Below are 6,542 nucleotides of genomic sequence, written 5' to 3'. Positions count from 1 at the left end.
GTTTAATCCATCCAGTCCGTAGAGCATGAATCATTGAATGATGATCAATAACAGCTGTAATTAACTGATATGATATGGTCATGGTGACCTTTTGTTTTTCCAGTGATTATCATTCAGGAGCATAATGATGTGATTCAGATACAGACAGAAAGCTTTATTTATCATCTTATAAAACCGTCATCATTCTGCCCGATCTGAATCCTCCAATCCTACACTTTCAGTGGTCGTTTGAGCAGCTTTGTTTGTGCATCCTTATTAACAATCAGGTTTGTGAATTAATTTACCGGTAGTGCAGTTGATTATTATTTTTAACACGTTTAACAACATTGTGTGTCTATTTGTCCAGAAAATAATGGAAAGATGGCTTGGTTTGAAAACTTAGTTTGTTCTATCCAAGCAATTTGTAAGTTTTCTAAGAGGTGACAAAAACACTCCCTATCACAAGTTAAACTTATTCACAGGAAGAGGAAAACAAGTATATTTGTGCAGAATGCATGCATAATCTTGATCTAACATCAGTCAGAATATGTATTGACTTGTGCCTCTACATCAGTTGCATATTAGTCTGGATCATATTCAGCATTTCAGCAAAGTTTCCTTCTTTCAGCAGCACTTCTTCCTCAGGTTCGATATTTTCATCGTTGTCAGGGCCACAATCCAAAATTAGATCAAGAACCTCATTCACAGTTAGTCTCTTACGTATTGTGGTGCTACCACAGAATGGCATGTGCAGACAGAAAAGTGTTATTTATAGACCAAAGCCACAGGAACTGATTAGTGTACTTGTGTTGGATGAATGCATTATTGTGAATGTAAGAGAGAACATGAGTGTGTGTGTGTGTGTGTGTGTGTGTGTGTGTGTGTGTGTGTGTGTGTGTGTGTGTGTGTGTGTGTGTGTGTGTGTGTGTGTGTGTGAGTGCAGCTGGATGCAAAAAACTCATGCATGTTTTTACTGTAGATCATACAAATCCGAGCACCAATTTGTGTAGCAATATGCTACAAATTTTCAGAAGTAAAATGCCTTCACTGTAAATCGTCTGTGTTGATAAATAGCCTCCTTGTGATATAACACATTGATCATGGCATCTCTGACACAAAGGCAGTTATTGATTGATTCTGTTTGGCTGAGCCAAGACTACCTTGCATGCATTTAGCTCTTCTGTAGCCAAGTAATGTGCCACATTTGGACTAATGTAATAATAATGTTTTATGAATAGAGCTGTGATTGACATTTAGTTGTATTTAAAAACTGTAACTTTTAAAAGCAAGGCATAAAAATGTAATTAAGTACTGGCATATTTATTTATTTATTCATTACAGGGCTATTCAGCTTCAGTCCTCGAGGGTCACTGTCCTGCAGGTTTAGGATGTTTCCCTGCTGCAACACACCTGATTCAAATTAATGGGTCATTGTGTAAAACTTGACAAGATGTTTGATCTCTTTCATGCAGAATTTCATCCTCTGTTTAGAGCTGCTGCAAACATGCTCACAATATCTCTGAGCTGAATTGTGGCCGATGCTTGTAGGTACAAAATGCCTGTGTTTTTAAAAAAAAAAAGTTTCAGTTAATGTTCAGGTAATTTAGCAGCAAAGCATTTAATCAAAGTAGCTTGTTGGTTAGTTTACATTTTAAAACCTATCGAGTCACAATATTACCACCTGGCGATGTTAGCTAAATATCAGTTGTAACTGAATTTAAAGAGGGTAAAGAGGGTTACTGAGGAATTTTCACAGCTGCACTTTTTCGTCAAAGTAAAATCAAATTGTAAAAGGTCAGATTTTTGTTGCAAGGCCTCACACACATGCACTCTGTATTCATTTTAACATAATTGAAAGGAACCAGGTCATTAAAATTCATAACTCTCTCACTTTGAGTGAAGAATGCTCAGTTTAGGTGAGGTTTATTCACTAATGACCCTGAAGTGATCTATTTACTACAGTACAAGGCTCAGACTTGTATGACCCAGTTGGTTTGCTTAAAAAAATCCTTCACTTTAAAGACTGGCATTCATTTGTACTTTAAGAGTAAAACTGACAATACATTGGCACTATAAGTAGTGACCATAGCTAAGAATAATTAAGATGACAATTAAAAAATTATTGTAATTCATAAGGAGGACTTAAGCAGAAAAATAGCCTTACAAGATCTTTCTTTTTCAGTGATTCGTGCACATACCTAAAAGAGAGACTGACAGTCTGTAAGGCTCAGTAACTTTTTTCTTTTTTTGTCTTCATGATTTTTGTTTTTCTTCTGGGTGCTTCCTCTGGCAGGAAAACACCATCTGTGTTTATCAAAATTATATATATGTTTTATTAAATCTATAGTTCCACCTGGGGGAGAAAGGGACCATGAACAGACAGTGTGACATCAGCTGAATCATAAGAAAAACATGATGAGATATTTTCCAGTACAAACTCATGCTGGAAAAACCTTTTCATGTTTATTTGAATCACAGTTGCATAGATTCATTGAACTTTGAGACTAAGGAAAATGACCTGCATTCAAAGGCAATTTAGTTTTATAATAACTTTGATAAAGATAAAAGATAGGAGTGGTTTGAAGGAATGAGAAGCAGTAAGAAAATGGTGCAAGACATGACCACAAAAACAAAGCAGTCAGTGGTGGAAAAAAGCGAAATCATGAATACATGGAGGTTTCACCCAGAGATGTCTAGAGATTCCAACTCAGACATCTGTGCACGTTTGCACATCCCTTGTGTCCACTAAGTTAATGGCTCTAGAAACAGTCTAACATAAAACAAACCTATATTTTTTTAATCCTACAATGCAAATTTGATAGCTTAAACCCTGTGTCAGTAACTTGAGTGGGAGCCATGTGTAAGATGAAATTCACCATTGCAGAAGGCCTGGTTTTCAGTCCCAAATCCTCATCTGCTATTGCAAGCAGCATTTTCTCTCTCCCTACATTTCCTGTGTCCACCACTGTCAAATATAAGCCTACAGAACTCAAAATAATTTATTATTTATTTTAGAAAAAGGAAAAAAAATAAAAGAAATAAAGAAATAAAAAAGAAATAATTGTGCAAACCAAACTTTTCTAAAGTAATAGATGATATTCTAACCAGAGGTTATATCCCCCCTTAGTACACTAGCCAACAGCTCTCTCTAACCTTTATTTAATTTTTAACCAAAAACTAAATATAAACTTAACCCCCACATTAATCGTACCAATATATTAACCTTTAAAACAAGATAGTTTTTCAAAATGTCCTCACTCTCCAAACATTTATCCTCTTAAGGTGTGAATTTTGCTAAGTTAACAACACAAACATATAAATACTGGATGAGAGGAATGGCTGATCCAGTCCTGATCACACACCTGATGCTCGATCTATAAGGACCAATATCTCATTTCCATTTAAATTAAAGATACTTAAGTTGGCAACATGAACTATCAACAACAGTAAGGGAGGATGTAGCTACTGATTGTTTATATTCAATATAATGATGGATATGTGGTTGCCAAAAATTGAGATCAGTGAAATCGAAATAGATTGTAATATACCATAAAAGCTTTTGAGATTGAAGTAGATTGCAATCTGTTTTATGTTTACAAAAAAAAGGGGGTTCCTTTAATGATACAAAATAAGCTATATGTGAATATGCAAATGAAGTAATTTATCATCAAAGCAATGTTATTTAAATTGTTAAAGTTTTATCTTCTTCTCTAGTTTATATGATTTGATAACTAAAGTTATTCTTTAGAAAAAAAAACACACCAGTCACTGGAAAATTGACTCTCCAATTCCAGTTACATGTTGCAGGAAGAACACAGCCAGCACCCCAGCTAGCAAGCAGGTCAACTTGTAACTTAAATTCTTATGGTATGTGTCATTATGCAGGTAGTCTGACAGTGTATGTCTTGCAGTACTCGGTCACTTCTTCATGAACCTGACCAGACTCTGCAGTACTTGTTTTGCTGGCATTCTGGTCAGTGAAGGTAAAAAAAAAGTCAAGAAATGCAACAAATGCATTTACACACAGGTGTGCTGCATGATCTAGTTAAGTCAGTAACATTCAATCATTATTTGTGGCATGTATGAAAATGCTGAGTAAGAGGAAAAGATCTTAGTGACTTTGGAAAAGGGCTCATTGTTGGGGCACAGCTGGCAGGATTTTCAAGGCTGCTCAGCTGGCTGTTTCAATAGTAAAGTACAAAAAGTGACTTCTGCAGTTAAAGCTATGACAAAGACATCTATGAAAAGGATCAAAAATCGTGACAATCTTACAGCAACCAAAAATTGTGACTGGCAGGGCATATTTGATGAGTGTGAAGCTTGTGCATTAGTGTGTTATGTGAGGGAAAAGAAATATCCTTTCTTTGGGCGACTGTCTGGGTTGAATGGATGACATTCTTTCAATAATCATACAGAGAAATACTTTACAAGGGCTGTAGTACATGCTGTTATATACTGCTTATTAGTAAATCAAGAAGAACAAAAGCCAGAGGTACTGGTCAACAGATATGTAGAAAAGAGATGATGTACCCCTTGCTATACTCTTGACAAGTACATGTGTGAGGTGAAGTGGACACAGGTGGAACAATATAGGCTCAGCCTTTACAGTGAGAGGATCCAGTGGCTCTTACATGCTTCAGGAGCCATTTACCAGTTACTTAGAGAGATGGGTCACTGCAAGTCAGTGCAGTCTTTCTGGTTCATTATCTTCAGCCTGTCCTAAAACATTTTATCCTCATAGGAGTTTCTTCTTCCAGGACATCAGTGCTTCCATCCATATAGGACAGAAAGGGTTCACTGACTGGTTTGATATATGTGAGGATGATGAGAGCCATATGATATGACCTTCGCAGTCATCAGATCATCACACAGTGGAACACCTACGAATGAGGAAATGTGTTTTTGATGAGCATTGCTTCATCACAAAATCCCTTCAAAATATGTTAGTTTGTTATGATTTAATTGAGTGAATAGCGTTATTCAGTCTGTCAATAGTATTTGCAATTATACATTTACTATTACACAGAAAAATAATTCTTTGTTTTGATTGTTCTATTTTTACAAGGGAGAGATAAAAAAAAAAACATCCAAAATAATAAAAATCAGTGTCCTACTTTTAACTTAATTTTTATTATAATAGACTGTACTTTTTATTCAAATGAATAAATACAATGCTTTATTCATATAGTTAGATGTTGCCATTCACTATGAATGAAAACATGAATGAAGCTGTGGAAATTAAAACTATCACCTCAGAGCTAGAAGATTCCTGGTTTTATTAACTGCTTCATTTGCTAAAGTAAGTATGAAAATGAATGAATGAATAAATTAACTGAAACATGGGTGCTAAAATGTCATGTTTTCTAAGCTAAAAATAAGATTTTTTTAATAGCTGTTAAAATATTAAGTAGATTTTTATTACTGTCTGTTAAAAATCCATTATGTTTGTGTAAGTGTTTCTTTTGTTTGATCTTACATTTACAGTTACACTTCTATTGGAAACAGAAAAAAACAAATATATTCCAGAGTTATGAAATTAGATAGACAGCTTATTATAATTTTTTATAGTTTTATTAAAGATATTTATTATCTCTCCAGTCTTATTACACTGCAGGTTCAAATCGAATGATACTATCAGGTAAAACCCAACTGAAATGTAAGTAGTGGTGTTCAGTTGGATTATAATTAGTGAGCACTCCAAACCAATCTGACACCGTTGCACGTGAACAGCAGCTGCTGCACTCCAAGCAAATCTTTATTCATGAGATGGCTGAGAATTTCTGACTCGCTCACACGAACGCAAAAACACTTCCTCCTCACATTGAAAACACAGGAAAAGACTCAAATTTATTAGTTGCCTCGCTGTTGAGCTTTTCACAGTAAGCAGTGACAGCTTCTGATTAGGAAACATGTGACAGATACATCACTCCACTTGTCTAAACAGTGGTATAACAAGAAAGACAGAAATTTTAAGTTAGTAATATTTTATTTCATCAGTTGTTTTGTGTAGATAACATTTATGCAGTTGGATGCAAATATGTACCTTTTTTTTATCATATTTTAGCCTAAAAAATTTTTTTAATCTCTCACCTTAAAGAAATTGTCTTTCCAAATATGAGCCCATAAGTTAAAACGTATCTATTGGATACAATAAAAAAGATGGAGCTGCTGCATGTGAACAGTGAAAATGAAGCCTTGCCGTGACATGTTATCAAAGACCCAAGTTTAGCCCCAACAGTACCTTAATCCAGCAGTTTTTATTTCTAACTATAATACAGTGATGTTACCCAAATCCAAGCAGGATTTAAATAACTAACTAAACATAACTTGAACATTCAAATTGTCAAAGGGGGACACACAATCCATCTCCTCCATTGTCCTTCAATTCTGCCTTCTCATTATTATTTTGTGACTTGTTAAACAAAACACTGGAGGCTGTTTGATGTGGAAATGCTCATATAAGACGTGTTTTCCTTCTACAGTTTTTTTGTTGTTTCTGTTAAAATGCTAGTTGATTTTTGATGTAACATAATGACACAGAAAACAACTTATCAATCAGCAAC

Source organism: Melanotaenia boesemani, chromosome 14 (assembly GCF_017639745.1).
Source record: "Melanotaenia boesemani isolate fMelBoe1 chromosome 14, fMelBoe1.pri, whole genome shotgun sequence".
Lineage (NCBI taxonomy): Eukaryota > Metazoa > Chordata > Actinopteri > Atheriniformes > Melanotaeniidae > Melanotaenia > Melanotaenia boesemani.
The sequence above is the reverse complement of the archived record's forward strand: the minus strand, read 5'-3'. Positions refer to the sequence as shown.